At 39.2% G+C, this 18,714-nt stretch overlaps 1 long non-coding RNA gene across 1 annotated transcript in view; it reads left to right on the plus strand.

The window, feature by feature from the left end:
• LOC132681607 (uncharacterized) overlaps positions 1 to 18,714 on the plus strand; it is a 174,439-nt gene that overhangs the window by 15,557 nt on the left and 140,168 nt on the right. Inside the window, exon 2 of the long non-coding RNA XR_009611139.2 lies at positions 6,328 to 6,416. This is a non-coding gene — a long non-coding RNA (uncharacterized LOC132681607). The remainder of the gene's footprint in view (positions 1 to 6,327; positions 6,417 to 18,714) is intronic.

Here is an 18,714-nt window from a genome sequence, read left to right on the forward strand (position 1 = left end):
TTCAGCTCAGTCATTAGACTGAGTTCAAAGTGCTAAACTTTTCAGCAGTATTTAGGGAAAATTGGGTCATTTATAGCCCATGTTCTCCTTTTCCTGGCGCTAAAATTTTAATTTCTTCCACTGTGCTAAGATAGTTATCACTCCACCATTTGCTTTCCATTTTCCAAAAATTGGTTCAAATAAACTCATCTTCCATTTTCCTCTCTATTATTTTTCTGTCCTTGTTAACTTATAATGTAGTTATGCCTTTTTTTTTTTTTTTTTTTTTTTTTAATTTTTTTTTTTCAACGTTTATTTATTTTTGGGACAGAGAGAGACAGAGCATGAACGGGGGAGGGACAGAGAGAGAGGGAGACACAGAATCGGAAACAGGCTCCAGGCTCTGAGCCATCAGCCCAGAGCCTGACGCGGGGCTCGAACTCACGGACCGTGAGATCGTGACCTGGCTGAAGTCGGACGCTTAACCGACTGCGCCACCCAGGCGCCCCAGTTATGCCATTTTTTAATTATTACGCTACTCTTATTTGGTTTTGTGGGTAAGAAAAGATGTGATTCCTTTGCGACATTAAGCCAGAAGTAGGATTCAGGAATATGGATAATTATTAATAAGCTTCCTAGCTGATCTCATTTCACACTTGTTTAAAAAAAATTGCTTCAGAGGAGAAACAGATGTGAATTGGGAAATACTGGTTCAGAGAAAAAAGTAGGCATGAAAACAAAATTTTATTTCCTGAAATAAGTGCTTTCGTAGAGGTGTATATGTTACTATGGGAGCAAATGATGTTGAGAGGAAACTAGCTAAGATTTGGGAATGGATTTTTCCTCAGGAGGTAAGATCTCAAGGGCAGATACAGTTCAGCCAAGGAAAAAGTCCAGCGAGAAGACTGAAGAGAGGAAGTAGTTCATTACCGGTTGGAGCTATACAACTCAGTAGAGAAATGTAACCATGTTTGGTATGGATGAGGCATGGATGGGGTTGGCCGTGAGGAGGCTGGAATGACAGTAGTGGTAACCGATGAGGTCAAAATGTAGGAGGGTAGTGGGAAGATGTTAAGCACATAAGGACAGTTACTAGCTATACAGTCTGTGAGGAGATGATGGAAAAGGCCAGGAGAAAGAAAAATGTGAACCTGGACGTAGAAAGATCAATTAAAAGCCTCTTGCTATCACCATTTGTAAGGGTTGATGATGTCAGAAACTAAGATGGTGCAAAGGCCTGTGAGGGTGAACTCAGAAAATATTTCGGAGGAAGAACGAATAAGATTTAGTGACCGGTTATGTAAAGAGACGAAACGGGGAATAGGAACAGTGGCTTTCAGGTTTCAATTTTGAACTGAGCGGTGGTGACACCATGCATTCCAAAAGAGAAACACAGAGTTTTAAGAGGAGTGGCAGAGAGCTAGTGGAGATCATATTTGGGTGTTGATTTTTATGACATGAGGTATCTAGTAGAAATGTTCAGTCATCAGTTTGGATTAGAAATTTAGGAGAGAGTTTGGGATGGAAAAGAGGTGGTGGCTATTCATTTATATGTCATAGTTGGAGAGTAGAAATTTCCCTGGAGAGATTATAAAATCAGAGTAATAGCAGCTACCAGCTATTAAATATTTATTATGTGGTGTTCATAGTTGTGATGTTTAATGCTAACAACAACCTTACGAGAAAGCTACTTCCCATTTTTTTTACAGAGAAAGCAAGAGCCAAAAGGATGAGCTGCTTTCCGTGGTCCCCTAATAAACATGTGAGGGAGCCACGATGCAAACACAGATTTTCTTTAATTCTAGAATATATTCTCCATCTATTTTTCTCTCCTCAAGGCTAAAAGTAGTTGAGTTGAAGACAAAATTCATTCAAGGAGCAAGCACCTGAAAGTAATCCTTGAAAGTTAATGATAAGTAGCAGCTCTAACTGGTAGAGAAAAAGCAAAAGAATGTAGGGTTGTGGAATTTAATAGAAAAAAGACACTCAAGGAAACAGTTAACAGTGGCAAAGACCACAGGAAGTTCACATAAGACAACAGAAAATTATCTGTTGGATTTGTCCACAAATAGGCCTTAGCTGACTTTGGTGGGAGTGAAGTCTGTGGTGTGCTAGAAGCTGAAGCACATCACTGTAAACTGTTAAATAAAAGAGTGAGGACCTAGAAACAATTAAGTCAAGATGTCAGGCTGTGAAGGTGATGTGAGATGAAGGGTTCTTGTTAGGTATAGCATATGGGAGAAGGATAATATGAAAGAGACTAGAGCACGTCTAGATGTTAATGGTAGAGTAAACAACCAACAGTGAATTTGAGAAGAAATGGCCTAATTTATAAACTAATGTTGCTGAAGGATTCCACCATAGCCCTGGAGTAGAATTTTATCCATAGACTTTTACGATTGGGAAAAAAACAATTTTTTTTTCCGGTTATAAATGTAAATCTGCCTTCTTAAGAAAATTTAAATACAAACATGTAGAAATTAGAATCTAAAAGTGTCCCTCAGGGTGTCTCTGAGTGGCTAGGAGGTTGAACAACTGACTCTTGATTTCAGCTGAGGTCATGATCTCATGATGGTGATATTGAGCCCCACGTTGGGCTCCATGCTGACAGTGCTGAGCCTGCTTGGGACTCCCTCTCTCCCTCTCCCTCTGCCCCTCCCCTGCTCACATACTCTCTCACTCTCTCTAAAAAAAAAAATTAAAAAAATAAATAAATAATAAACAAACAAACAAATAAACAAACAAATAAATAAATAAATAAAGTACCCCTCAATTTCCAACCTTAACCGAGGAAAACTGCCTTTGAAAGTTGTTTATATTTTCAACAACTATGGAACTATAATGTTAATACTGGTATATAAAAAGATTTTTCACCTTTGATGTATCACAGACAGACTTCTCTTCATGTTAAGACTAAAGAGCAGTGTCAGACTTTTAAAGTCTTTATAATATTAATAATTTTCACAATACTCATTGTATTCCATTGTAGGATATTGTGTTAGTTCATTTGGGCTGCTATAACAAAAATATCATAGACTACCCAGACTTAAAGAACAGAAATTTATTTCTTGCAGTTCTGGAGGCTGGAAGTCCAAGGACAAGTTGCCGGCCATCTGGTGAATGGCCACTTCCTGGCTCATAGACAGTTGTTTCCTCGGTTTCCTTATACAGCAATAGAAACAAGGGAGCTCTCTCTGGCCTCTTTTCCTAAACGTTCCAACACCATCCATGAGGACTCTACCCTCTTGACATAATCATCTCCCAAAGGCCTCACCTCCATTTACCATCCCCGTGGGGATGAGGTTTCTCAATGAATGAATTTTGGGTGGACACAAACGTTCAGTCTACAGTAGATACAATAAAACTTTGGGTTACAAGTAACCTGTTCTGTGAGTGTTCCACAAGAAAAGCAAACATTTTTAATAAATTTTAACTTGATAAATGACCGGTGTCTTGCAATATGAGTCGTATGTGATTCCGAATGTCACATGATCACTACTGAGCCAATGGTTCTTGAAGTTCACTTTGGTATACAAGTGCTTTGGATTACAAGCATGCTTCTGGAACAAATTATACTTGCAAAACAAGCGAGCATATTTTACTCTATGTTTAACTCACTTTGTATTTTATTTAACTCTAGTTAAGTCTATATTTTACTTTATATTTAACTAATTGTGTATTAAAGGACATGCAGAAAGGTTTTAATATTTGCTACTAAAAACATAATAATTGTATTATAGTATGATCCTTTTTTTTTCTTGGAATACCTTTCTAAAAGTATAACAGCTGGGTGAAAGGACAAGAAGTTAGTTCTTGTTAACACATTTATAAATAAGTCTGATCTCTATTCTCACCATTAGGACATGAGTCAGGAGGATTTCCTCCAAAGGAATGGGTGGGTGGGAATGAAAGGAGATTGTAAATGAAGACCTGATTTTATAAATTGGGCAAAGAAAACTGAGGGACCGTCCTGTCTACCTCTTACCCTCCCTTCACCCTACTGCTATACTTTCTAATTTCTCTAAAGTAGAGGCAGAGCTTTGTGCTTACAGTAGAGATGGAGGAGATGCCATAGGGATTTGAGGAGAATGGAGACTATTTGAAAAAGCCAGTACGAGGAAAGAAAGAGAGTTGAGTGTGGAAACTGAAGGAAATCTGGTAGCAGTGAGACCCAGTTGGATGTCAAAGGCCATCAAATTGTACTCATGGTAATCTATCAGATCATGTGATATTTTTTCCAGCAATCCTGGTGTCAGTGCCGAGAATGTAGTTGAAGGATTCACCCGGGCTGAGATTTGGCTAGTTGGGTCCAGCCAAGAGACAGAGAGGTAAGAAAGGGTAGAACTGACATGGGATCCAGGCTGGATAAAAAAATAAGGGAAGACTCTCAGAAGGGAGTATATAGATTTAGAAATCATAGAGTCCTAACTGCCTGGCAGTGTTCCAACTGTATGCATTTATACTGTTTTCACTGGCTGTATCTTTGGTATATTGTTTATATATTATTGCTTACACATGTACTTCTGTTTATAGAGCCATGCTTTAAGGTGTGTCCATACCAAACTGCAAATAATCAATTTACTGAATGACTTTTGGATCATTTAGAAAGTTAGCATCTGCATTGCCCCTTTGTCCATGTGTGTTTCCATTTTTAGCCATGCGATCATGACGTGCAGACATGCTCATTTGTGTCCCTGCAGCAACACAGCAGTTGAAGGTTGGCCAACCTATGAGAAAAATGCTTGTTACAGCCATACTACTAAAGCTAATCAGTTTTATTATAGAATTTAAAATAATGGAAATTATATTGCTCTAATAAGTTTATATGATCAGATTCTTGTAAATGTCTTTGAGGGTCATCAACAAGCACTGCCTTTATAAACTGACATAACAGAACTTTCTTCTGATAAAATGTAGTTCAGGAACACCTGGGTGGCTCATTTGGTTAAGTGTCTGACTCAATTTTGGCTCATATGACGATCTCACGATTTTTGAAATAGAGCTTCACATTGGGCTCTGTACTGACAGAGTGGAGCCTGCTTGGGGGTCAGTCTCTCTCTCCTCTTTGTCTCTCTCTCTTCCCCCTCCCCGCTCATGCTGTCTCTCTCTCAGAATAAAGAAATAAACATTAAAAAAATGTAGCTCATAATATCTAGTGTTTCATGAGCTCCTTAAATTTCTATGTGTAGCAAAATGGTTTGAAGTTATACGTTACTTTGCTTCAATAGGTACAATTCTTAGGAGTTCCATAGTCTTCTTGATTGCTTTCTTAAAAAAATTTGAAAACTAGTAAGACTTTATAATATAATCCAGTTTGGCATACCTAAACTTGACTCTGCTTGAACTTAGCATTGGCTCACACTTTTATGAATTATCCAGCTAATACAAAATTAAGAAGGTGATATTAAAGTCCTCATCATGTCCTTTAAGGCATAAATTTTCAAAATAAATTCCTTTCTTCTCCCTTTGTGTTAAAACTCATTTGCTCTCATTCACGTATCTGAGAATTTAAAGTGAATTTGTTAATCCTTCTTTTTATTCTTGGAAAATATTATCTAAAGATTTTGTGTGTTTGTCACTGGCGTTAATGTATAGTTACTTCATACAGAGGACATGAAATATACTTTTAAGTATCCTTGGTGAGAGATTTTTTTCAAAGTGCTTTTTTTTTTCCTTTTAATAAGTATCAATAAACTACCTAAATACTGTGTAAAACTCTGTAAGACGTGGGGAGCAGAATGATGTCCTTGGCTGTACTGATCCCTTTCTTACCTGTGTTGATAGTCTAGGATGTCTAAAGTGATGTTAGGTGGGATCCTATGTTGTTAAATCAAGACACTCTGTGACCTCTTGGACAGTTCTGTCAGCTGGGCTACTGTGGGCAGAGAAGGAAAACTCATATCAGAGATACATATGAATCCTTGGTGTCTCCTAGGTGGAATAGGTTTGTTCTAAACAATTTGCCACCAAGAGGCTAGTTAGTCTCCTCAAGGGATGGAACTACATCAAAGGTTCAGTGTTGGTCTCCTGCTGATACGCAAGACGTTCGACAGTGGCAGCAGCTACATCAGCATTGATGAGTGGTGCCCACTATCCTGGATATGTGAATAGCCTCCACATCTGCCATTATGATTTTTGTCTTCAAGAACTCTTGTGCCAACACTGGGGTGGCTGATATCCACTGGAGGAGTCCTCCATTATACAGAGCCTTCTTTGGGTGGATGTCCCCTGGTGAGAAGAGACTTGACAGGGCACACAGGGCTGCACTTAGCTTCTGTTCCCTTAGATGCACTCATATTCTTCTTACCCATACTCCTTGCCTTAGCTTTACAATCTTGTTGCTTTCAGGCCCCGACTGAGCGATTTGCCACTGTCTTTGCATCTACACCTATCTTCACCTCAGACCGGTTCTCCCTCTACATCAAGTCACTGAATAGGTATGTGGCTCAAAGCTCTGTCTACTGGGATAAGTCATGTAAGAAACGACTGTCCCATGTAAAGAGGATACATTTATCTTGTTCTGAAGGACTTTTCTCTTTCACCTCTTTGTGATTCTTGCTTCACCAATACCCTTGCTTGGAGCATACATTGTCAGTGTCCTATGCCTACTGCTTCCATATGGGTAATAAAGTGTCATGGGAAACACCTGGGACTTTGCCTAAATGTAGGTAGATAGACAATGCTGCGGGGTTACCATTAACACTCCTGACAGTAGCTCTCATCCGATGACTGCATGTGTTCATGCATAAATAGCCCATCTTCCTCACCCCTACCCTGGGATAACTTTGAGGCATGTTCTATACAGAATTCTACAAACTAGAGTGTACCTGAGCCTCAAGTGGCTCTGATGATAGCATGCTCAATAACACTCTCCGATTGGCTTCTTTGTCTTACTTTGTATCTCCCTACTGGTGGATTATAAGATCACCTCCCAGACAAATAACTTGCTTTAAACTCCTTGGCTCAGGGTCAGTGACATGGGTCCCAACTTTGGAAAGTTGATTCTAGAAAGCTGTCTTACAGAATAGGATTCTAGAACTGAATTAATTGCAAGCCAGGACACTGCTAGTATTAAGTGGTAGGAGGAGAGAGCCTGTGGTCCTGGAGCATGAAAATCTCTGTAGTGGTGTGACATAGGGTATAAGTGAAGGGGGTGCACTGATGTATGCAATAGCTCTAGAGCTTGATTCTTGACAATATGGCTTTTGTTAATGGACACACATGCTCTAATGGAAGAATGCAGATCAGCCAACTATCAGCTCTGATTACAACGTGAAAACTTAAAGTGATCTTTGGCAGTATTTAAAAAGACCTTTATTGACTATAGCCAAAGGGTAGGCTGAAAATCTGCACTCAGATTTGATTGTGAGAGTTCTAGATTTAAAAAGGGTGCTAATATTACAGCTTTTGTGAAAAAAGATAGGGACCAAATAGGAAGGTGTTGAGATTCTGAGACTGGAGTTGGCGACATGAAGAGAGGATGCATTTAAAAAAGTATGAAATCTTCTGATTCCCCTAAACCCTCTGTGCTGGTAAAAGTGGCCTTTTCTTGATAGAGGACACCTGTCCCCCACTACCTAGTGATTTTGCAAAGCTCTCAACTGAATCAAATACTTTGTAATATGGCACTTGTCTTCTCAAGAGATGTCCCCATCTCTCCTCTTTGCTTTTAAAGCAGTAAGAATAATCATGCCTCAAAAGTGTTCAAGCACAGGAGAACTGTCCTGAATACTCAAAGGAAGGAATTATTCAGCATGAGAGAACTGGGTATATAATTTATAATGGCAGAAGCAGCTAAAAATGCCAGGGGAGAATCTTGAGAGTGCTGGGGCAGGGAAGGTGGGATATGAGACCAAACTGTAGAGTTTGCTGATGTGGCAACATTGTCTGGATTTAACATTATGGAAGGGCCATTGGAGCCAGTGATAACATCCTGCTAGAAGACCCTGTGGTGTTTAAAACACTGATGGCCTAGAGTAAAAGAGGTAGGACTGCTCGAATGTCTTGACATAGTAATAAAGAGGAACCTAAAATGCTTGGACAGCAGGACATACACGGCTGGATTTACTACATAAGTCCAATGACCTGACAGCTGCCTATAATCCCCAGGCAGGCTGCAAGGACACTGTTACCTGTAAAGTGTTAAAGAATTCACTAGTAAATAGGTACCAGAATGGTTGAGAAGTTCAGTGGTAGATGTCTTCTATAGGCCATAGATGATAGCAAGAGATGTTGCTATGAAATGAGGCTCCCCAATATTCATATAAAATACTAAAGGATTCTGGAATAGCATAGACCAACTGGTGGTATTTAGCCATCAGAGGCAAACTGGAAATTATAACCATAATAATGATACTTATCATAATAGTAATTCTCTGTCCACTGGGAAGATTTCCGTTCTTCTTGTTTCAGAGATTGCCCTGAGAGGGGCTGTAATGTGAATTGTCAGTTGTAAAATATTTTTATTTATTTTTTTAAATATAAATCAAAGTTAACATATAGTGTAATAATGGTTTCAGGAGTAGAATTTAGTGATTCATCACTTAAATACAACACCCAGTGCTCCTCTCAACAAGTGCCCTCTTCAGTGCCCATCACCTGTTTAGCCCATCACCCCACCCGACATGGCTCCAGCAACCCTCAGTCTTTGCTAACAACTTTAAGATCAATGTCAGGTCCAAGAGAATAAGCTTTGTGCGGTCTTGAGGAATAAAGAGGGCCTCAGAGAGAAGAGAATCTTATCGCTGAAGTACCCAGGAAAGATATAGCCTGGAACTAGAGATGAATGAACAAGTAAGAATGAACAAAGTGACTAGATGTTATAAATAAGGAAAGATTCAGTGAGACCAAGCCTCTAAAGCTGAAGTTGTTCCCCCGGAGTCCATGACCCTAGAGATGTCTGTGGAAGGAATTCAGGTGGTCAGTGGACTTGACCTAACTTTCACTAATCTCTAATTGGAATTTACCGTTTCTTTCAGTTATGACTATGGACAGTAAACAACAGTAATAATAGCACCCTATAACCAATAGAAATCACAGGTATTTTCATAAGGTTTGTTGCAGACCTTAATATACCATTTACACTTAACCGTGCTTCAGAATTACACTGTTTTTTGACCCACCACTAGATCTTGTATTTAACACATTAATAGATCAATACATATATGCGTACATCCCAGAGTTGTTTTTGAAAAAAAGTTAAAACCGATATTGTAATGTTTGATTTCCTTTGTTATCCTATGTACATTATTTTATGCATTTAAAAAGGTATTTCGAGAAGGGGTCCACAGCCTTTCATCGGCTTTCAAAGTCGTTTGCTAGGGCTGCTGTAACCAAGTATCACAAACTTGGTGGCTTAAACAACAGAAATTTATTATCTCCGTTCTGGAGGCTAGAAGTCCAACATCAAGGTGTTAGAAAGGCTGATTTCTATTGCAGACTGTAAGGGAGATTGTTCCATGCCTGTCTCTTAGCTTCTCCTGGTTTCCTGGCAATCTTTAGCCTTCCTTGACTTCTAGATGAACCTCTCCAATCTCTGTCTTCCTCCTCATGTGGTGTTTTGCCTGTGTGCATGTCTGTCTCCAAATTTCCCCTTTTTATACATTAGTCATTTCGGATTAGAACCCCCTGTAATGACCTCGTCTTCATCACCTCTGTAAAGATGGTATCTCCAAAAAAAGGTCACATTCTGATATCCTGGAGCTTAGGACTTCACCATATACCTTTGCAGGAACATAATTCAGCCCATAACACTTCCAAAGTGTCTATGGCACACGAAAAGATAAGGGCACTGCTTTAAAGTTGGGTGGGTCCCGAAGAGCCTGATGATATTTCACGTTTAGCCGGGCTGGTAAAATAGGGACCATGCCTTAAAGTTTACCCAGCCTGTATAGAGTTTCTTTGCTGGTATTTCCTCACGCAGGCAAACTACTTGTATACTTTAAAATGGCTGACTTCCTAGTAAAGCCTGGGGGAGAAGAGTGATACCACCAGAGGAGAGAAAGAGCAAAGACTATAAATTCCCGGGGCCCAGTGTCAGGAGGGGAAATCCCGTCTAATCTCCCCAGGTGGTGGCAGCTGAGTAAATTACCTAGCAAGCATCTGTAACGCATTACATTGCAATTATCCCCGAAGAGTTCTGAGGGCTTGTAAGCAGCTGAAGATAAAAGGCAACCCTGCTAGAGGAAGAGCTGCTTCCTTTGCCATTTTACAGTGTTTGAGGAAATACACCTCATAGGACAGCCGTCTCTTTCAGTAAGCCTTAAAGTACAAATAATCCCCTAGTTATGCAAGGGTCTTGTGTCTGAATATACTGCCTACACATGCGTAAGACGTGCAAAGAAATTGCACGGGGAAAACTAATATAATGAATCTTAGGAAATAAATATGATATGCACTCCTGGAATGAAATCCACCAAGAATTTCCACAGTAAATATTATGATTGCCTGTTTAAATCTTGACAGCAAAATATATAAAGAGCAAACATTTATTAAGTGCTTATTAAGTGCCAGGAAGTATACTGCAAATTTTTTTTTTTTTTTACAAGAGATCATCTCATTGAATCTCCAGTTCTAAAAGGCAGGAACCATTATTCACCCCAGTTTACAGATGGGGAAGATGAGAATCAGAAGGCATAAATAGCTAGCACACTAAGTGTTTTCACTGTTAGTAACTGATGGAGCCAGATATTTTATACTCATTTTTAAATTTCCTAATCCTTTCCAGTATACGCAAATAGATATTATGATTATTATAATAAACTCTTCCAGTAATAGAAGTCAGTACCTTAATTTTGTTTTTTCCTACAGACTCAGAAAACCTTTTTGTAAGTGTTGTTATTTATATTAAAGGCTCAAACTTAACAAATCCAACCATTTACCCAATGCAACATTGAGGTAAAGAAAAAAAAGGTAATGGTAGCCCTAATTACCTAGTGTGTTTGCTACAGAGGAGGAAGTAGTGAGGTACATAGGTGCGTATCTGTATAAGTAGAAAAGTTGTAGTTCTTATTTGCCTGGTATTTTTTTTACGAGCAAACCACTTAAGAGAAATAAGCACCACATGATCTACCAACAGTGTACACGTGGACTATAGCTTCCAGCCTGAGACAAGATGTTTCCCAAATCGTGTGCAAGTCAGGTATTTATCAAGCGTCCTTCCTTTCCTTCCAGGAACATCATTTTCTCATTACAAGGGCAAACAGATTTATTGTCTCATGCATTTCTCCCCAGGATTTTGTCACTCCTGGCTACCTTCTCTGGTCCACATGGCACTGGTGTGGAGAGGATGGAGTAAAACAGGCAGTGAGGTACTTGTGAATGGTTAACAACCAGCTGTCTGGAGGATGCAGGCTCAAATTTGCAGTGGTTGCCCATTTTTGTGGTGTCAGTATTTGACAGTGTCCAATTTCAATCTGCCAACATGCTGACTGAATCCAGAGCTTAGAAGATGTGTGCAGTAGAACCCTGTTATACTGCTTACCTATCCTACAGATAAAATAGGTATGAATCGCCTCAAGATCATAAATAATATTTTTTAAAAAGGGCAAAATAACAAGGAAGTGATGAGTTTTGAGTATTCTTATCTTTGCTGTTAATATAATTTATTTAATCGTGAGTTCGTATAACTTCTATTTTATACCAGCTTAAGATATAATTTACACAGCATAAAATTCAGTGTACATTTCAGTGCTTTCAGTATACTTGAAAGTTGTGCTACCACTGTGACGATCTCACTTTAAAATATTTCGTCACCTCCAAAGAAATTCTGTGCTTGTTAACTGTCACTCTCCTTTCCTTCCTGCACATTCCTTCCTCTCCCAGTCTCTGGCAGCCACTCGTCTATCATTAGTGTCTATCGTTTTACCTATTTTGAACAATCAGGTAAATGTAATCATTAAATATCGGTTCCTATTATTGACTTGTGAAATGTGTTTTATGTGTATGTGTGTATACATGTGTGTGCATACATATATATTTCCAATGGATGTGCCTTATATTTTCCCTTGTTCTTGCCCTAATGCACGGATTAAGAATCTTCCCGTTCAAGGTTGAATAGAAATAATGAGACTGATAATCCTTGCCGTGTTTCTGATTTAACATTAAATGTGAAGTTAGTTGTGGGGTTTGTTTTTAGTCTGTTAATATGGTGCGTTACCTTGACTAATTTGCCAGTGTTAAACCAACATTGCGTGCTGTGATAAAAATCATGGTCGTGATATATTCCCTTATTTATATATTGTTGAAATATATGTGCTAAAAGTGTGTTTTGATTTCTGCTGTCTGTGTTCATGAGAGTGTTGATCCAAAGTTTTCTTATGTTTTTTCTTTCTGATCTGGGTATCAGAATAATGCTGGCTTCATCGAGTGAGCTGAGAAGTATTTTATTTTATTGTCTTGAAGGATTTCTGAAGTCAGTAGTCCTTCTTTAAGTGTTTTTAGAAATCATCACCTAACTCACCTGGTGTCTTTGGGGAAATATTTTCAGCTCCAAATTTAATTTCCTTAATAAATATGGGATTTTCAGGTTTATCTATTTTTTCTTGAGTGAGTTTTAGTAGCTTGTTTTTTTGAAAAGTATACCCTTCCGACTTCAGCCAGGTCACGATCTCGCAGTCCGTGAGTTCGAGCCCCGCGTCGGGCTCTGGGCCGATGGCTCGGAGCCTGGAGCCTGTTTCCAATTCTGTGTCTCCCTCTCTCTCTGCCCCTCCCCCATTCATGCTCTCTCTCTCTCTGTCCCAAAAATAAATAAAAAACGTTGAAAAAAAAAATTTAAAAAAAAAAAAAAAAAAAAAAAGAAAAGTATACCCAATTTATGTAAATTGTCAAATTTAGTGGCATAAAGACCTTTAGCATGTTTCTTTATTATTATTTTAATATCTATCGGATATTTACTTGGATCTTGCTTTTATCTGATCTGTCAGTGTTTACCTTTTCACTGGTGAACTCAGACTATTTACATTTAATGTGGTCATCGAAATGGTTGGTTTTCAACCTGTAATGTTGCTATATGTGTTCTGTTTGTCCTAGGCCTTCTTTGTTCTCTTTTGCTTTTCACACCTGCTTTTGGACTGCATTTTTCTTCTGATTCCATTTTCTTTCCTTATTGACTTATTAACTCTAACTCTTGTGTGTGTGTATATGTCTATGTTTGCTTTAAATTTTCTAGTGTACACATTTATCACATGTCTACAAGTAATATTACTCCCCTTCAATTGCCCTGTGAGAATATTAAAACAGTATATTGTCTTTCTACTCTCTCAGACTTTATGCTTTTGTTATTCATTTTCTTTCTACGTATGCTTTAAACCCCACCATACATTTTTATAATTTTTACTTGAAATTTTTAAAAGATATTTTTTTTTAATTTTTTTTACATTTATTTATTTTTGAGATGCAGAGAGAGACAGCACAAGCGGGCGAGGGGCAGAGAGAGAGGGAGACACAGAATTCGAAGCAGGCTTCAGGCTCCAAGCTGTCAGCACAGAGCCCACACCGGGCTCTAACTCATGAACCACGAGATCATGACCTGAGCTGAAGTCGGATGCTCAACCGACTGAGCCACCCAGGCACCCCAAAGATATTTTATTTTTAAAAGATATTTTAGGGGGGCGCCTGGGTGGCTCAGTCGGTTAAGCGGCCGACTTCGGCTCAGGTCATGATCTCACAGTCCGTGAGTTCAAGCCCCGCATCAGGCTCTGTGCTTACAGCTCAGAGCCTGGAGCCTGTTTCAGATTCTGTGTCTCCCTCTCTCTGACCCTCCCCCATTCAGGCTCTGTCTCTCTCTGTCTCAAAAATAAATAAACGTTGAAAGAAAAAAATTAAAAAAAAATATTTTAGGGATGCCTGAGTGGCTCAGTTGGTTAAATGTCCAACTCTTGATTTCAGCTCAGTTCATGATCTCATGGTTTGTGGAATTGAGCCCCGAGAATGGCCCCTCACTAGGCATGGTGCCTGCTTGGGATTCTCTCTCTTTGCCCCACCTCGACATGTGTGCAAATGTGTGTGTGTGCATGCCCACATTGTCCACTCCCCCCCAATAAACTTTAAAAATAAATAAATAAAAGATATTTTAAAACTAAGAAAAATATTTTTTTACAACCACTTACTTACCATGTCTGGTGCTCTCCCTATCAATCCAGATTTCCACCTTGATGTTATTGTTCCTTCTGCCTGATAGACTTTCTTCAATATTTATTGTAATGCAAGTCTGTGTGTGATCAGTTTTATCAGGGTTTTTTTTTAATGTCTGCAAAAATTCTTATTTCACTTTTGTTTTTGAGAGATATTATCACTGGATATAGAAGCTTATGTTGCCAATTTTTCTTTCATTGCTCTTATGGATGTTGCTCTATGATCTTCTGACTTGTGTTGTTTCTGATGGAAGCTGGCTGTTACTCTTATTTTTGTTTCTATGTAAGTGATGGGTTCTTAGGCTGCTTTTAAAGATTTTCCCTTTATACTAGTATGTTTTAAGCACATTAATGATGCTCTGCCCCAGTGTAGTTTTCTGTTTTCTTTATGTATCTTGTACTTCTTTATTGTGTTTCCTGGATCTGTTGGTTTAGAGAGAGAGAGAGACTTTTTTTTTTTTTAAGACACAGAGTATGTGCATGCATTCACAAACACGAGTAGAAGAGGGACAGAGGTAGAGAGACAGAATCTTTTTTTAAAAGTTTATTTATTTACTTATTTAGAGAGAGAGTATGTGTACAAGCAGAGGAGGGCCAGAGAGAGAGGGAAAGAGAGAGAATCCCAAGCAGGCTCTAGGCTCCCAGTGCAGACCCCGACATGAGGCTCAAACTCATGAACTGTGAGATCATGATCTGAGCTGAAACCAAGAGTCAGATGCTTAACCCACTGAGCCACCCAGGCACCCTGAGAGAATCTGAAGCAGGCTTCATGCTCAGCTCAGAGCTCTCCATGGGGCTCTATCCCATGACTCTGGGATCATGACCTGAGCCAAAATAAAGAGTTGGACACTGAACCAACTGAGTCACCCAAGCCACCTTTGGTTTATAATTTTTAACAAACTTGGAAAATTTCAGCCATTACTCCAAATATTTTATTCTATCTCAGTTTTCTCTCTTTTTCAGGATTCCACTTGTACAAGTATTAGGCTGCTTGAATTTTCTCAGAGCTCAGTGACATCATTTATTCCAATTTTTTTCTATGTTTTATTTTTAAAGTTTTTTAAAGTTTTTATTGCTGTTTTACATTCACTGATCTATTTTTTTATGCAGTGTCTAATCTGCTCTTAATCATATGCGATATATTTTATATTATATATGGAAGCTTTTTTAAAGATGTTTAAATAATTTCTTATTTATATCATGATATTTTATGATCTCCTTAATGTATACATGCTTTCTTGCTCTATATTTTTGAACATATAGAATATGTTTGTAATTATTTTAATGTCCTTGTCTGATAATTCTATCACTTGAATTGATTTATTTTTATTCTATTCTTTCCTTTTTTACATGTTTAGTTTTTTTTGTTTGTTTGTTTGTTTGTTTGGTTTTTTTTGGATATCAGGTGTTTTAGTTTTACTGTATTGGGTAATTCCTTTAAATATTCTTGAACTGTATTCTGGGATGCAGTTAGGTTACTGAGAAACAGTTCTATTCTTTCTGGAGTTGTTTTTAAGCTTTGTTAGGTGGCTTTTATGCTAGGGCTAATTTTCCCTAGTAGTGAGACTGTAACCTTCTGGGTGTTCCCCCTGATGTGTCAAGTATTACTGAGGACTTGTGTGGCTGCTGGGAGCATGACCTTCTCCTGGCCATGTGTGATGTCTGGGACTTTTCCACCTGCTCCTTTTTAGTGTTTCTTTCCCCATCCTCAGGCATTTTCTTATATTAATGCAGTTTTTAGGCCTCAGTAAAAGACGGCAGATAAAACCAGTGCAAATGTCTGGAACTTTCTTTGCGGTTCTCTTGACTCTGGTACTTTCTCTGAAAATTCTATCCCATAGATACTCCCCGTATTTTCAACTTTTTCTCTATTCACAGAGACCACAGAGCTCTGTTTGGGTGTCCTGTCCCTTTGCATACCTGGGACACTTTCTTCAGGCAGTAAGCTGGAGCATTGTAAGGATCCGCTCTTTCCCTTTTCTCAATGATTTTTTTGCCCCCTGTTTCCTAGGATCCACTGTCTGAAACCCACTCATGGGTATATTTGCTCTAGTTTTTCAGTTGTTCCTGTGAGAAGATAAATCTGACCTTTGTTACTCCATCATAGCTGGTACATGTATGATCTTTTGGCCATAGAGGAAGTGACCCAAATTCAAACTGGTGATTATGACTGTCACATTTATATCGTTATACCTATTTGAAAATACTTCATGGTCACTTATGAATCTTCTGGAACATGCCCCACAACATATTGCCCTGACTTATGGGCAATCCCTACATACGATCTTCTTGGATAAAATACATACGACACAGTATTTCCAAGCAGACCACTTCTAACTCATGACTCAGCTCCACGTGCACAAATGACCTGAAGAACTTGGAGATGGGGACTGTGGAGCTGTTCTTTGTGTTCTCCTGTCAGGGGTGAAGGTGGGCAGGACATAGCCATCGAGAGTCCAGGAAGTCACTGATACTGAGTGCAGCATTGTTACCTGGTACCTCTTTTTTTTTTTTAATTTTTTTTTTAACATTTATTTATTTTTGAGACAGAGAGAGACAGAGCATGAACAGGGGAGGGGCAGAGAGAGAGGGAGACAGAATCAGAAGTAGGCTCCAGGCTCTGAGCCGTCAGCCCAGAGCCCGACGCGGGGCTCGAACTCACAGACGGTGAGATCGTGACCTGAGCTGAAGTCGGACGCTTAACCGACTGAGCCACCCAGGCGCCCCTTTACCTGGTACCTCTTGGGCGAGTGAACACAGAAGCAAGAGGTTGGCATGTTTCCTGCCCGTGTTGGTTGTGCACAGAGTTTGCTCTGGTGTCAGTGCTTGTGGCAAAGTTGCAAGTAGAGTGAGGACAGAGTACTTTATTTCCCCATTTGTGTACCCAGTGCCATTGATATTTAGAGAACAGAAGCCTAGTACACTAGCGCAAATGTAAATGGGGTTGATAGAGCAGGAGAATATAAAGGATTCAAGGGTTAGAAATGTAGGTAGACCTCATAAGAAGTGATATAAGTCATAGGGAACATGAAGGCAACTACTTTTTAACTCTCCCTATGGCCTCATATTTTCTTACCCTGCTTGTCTCCATAACTCCATTCTGTGCTTTTCCCCCTGTGGATCGTCTTCCTTTACTCATAGACATCAAGTTCCCTAGAAAAATCATACCTTTGATCTTTGGTCTCCAGGATCTTTCAGCTCAGTTCCGTAGACTTAAGTGGCTCAGTATTTCAGGGACAGAAATTTGATTGACACAATGTGTGGCCAAGATGGTGAGGAAAATCATTTAATGCAACCAGGTGCACCTGTGATAGATAGATCAGAGAAGGCGCTTCTAATGACATTTACCATAGTCAAGTGTTTAGAGTACCAGGCACCGAGGGCAGAATAAATAAGAGGAAAAGAGGGAAATGAGAGCCCACCGTATTCTTCCATGGAGTTCTGACTTTAAACTGACACTGAGAGCCAACTACAGTCTTCATCATGTTAAGGCCTCTTTAGTATGACTAAGTCATTGATTGTGTCATCTCTCATCCCTCATTGTCCTTGAATTCCATGAAGGATCTTGCTCATTTTAAGCAAATAGATTCTGTGGAATTCCCAAGTAGAAGGAAATACCATTTTAGAAGAAATCCTCTGTCCCTGGAGGTTTTCCCAGAGCCAGCTCCGTGTAGTGTCTGGTTCTACAAGTCAAGGAAACAACCCGCTGTAGATTTATTATAATTGATACCAGTGATAGGCTTGCTTGAATCAGAGTTTCATCCTCCAGCCTCCTAAAGTGAGCAAAAGGGCCCAAACCTGAAACTTCTAAGGAATGTAGATGCAGTAGTTCTTCTCACATCACGTTGCTTATCCTCTGGACAGAGTAGTGCCTCTCCTTCCCAATACATGCAAACTCTTATGCATATATTTTCCTTGTGTTCCATTAACAGAGGCCCTAAGACTTCCCCCAAAATTCCATTTCAGTTTTGAAAACACAGTTATAGAAGCCACAGGACCAACTGGATCCAGCAGACAATTCTGCCCTACTCAAGTCACTGTGAAATGTGAAACACATTCGAAATTATTCCACTGTTAGGGATTGTTCTTCCTAAACTACTGTCAATTCTGGTTTTTTAAAAGTATGAAATGTTCACTTAAAAGTCATTAAATCTAAGTGAATTTGCCTACACTGATGACCTGCTGCCCCTGAGAAGAACACAATGTGTGCTCCTAATTACTGTCGCTTTGCGGTCCCTCTTTTCACTTGCTCGTTCTCTAACAAAGTCCTACAAAGAGGTGATGTGACCATCTGTGCTTTGCAATTCAAGCTGTTTTTAGAGTAGAGAGAATTTCCCTGGAACTGCCTCTCTCTCCCTTTCCTGACCCCTTCACCCTTGCATTCATTAAAGTCAAGTTCCTGGCTCAAGTTCAGGGAAGATTTTCGTTATTATCTTTGGCAAAGGAACTCTCTATTGTGGCTTTGATTTGAACTTCAGCTCTGTGAGTGCAGGGGTCACATGTGAATTTGTTATGCTTCCTGGCAAATGTTTCAGAATAAATGAATCTGATGAAATTCTCATGAAGTATTTGTTTTTTAGTGTTTCTCTAATACACAATAAAT

The sequence above is a fragment of the Panthera onca genome, chromosome A1 (genome assembly GCF_046562875.1).
Source record: "Panthera onca isolate mPanOnc1 chromosome A1, mPanOnc1 haplotype 2, whole genome shotgun sequence".
Classification (NCBI taxonomy): domain Eukaryota; kingdom Metazoa; phylum Chordata; class Mammalia; order Carnivora; family Felidae; genus Panthera; species Panthera onca.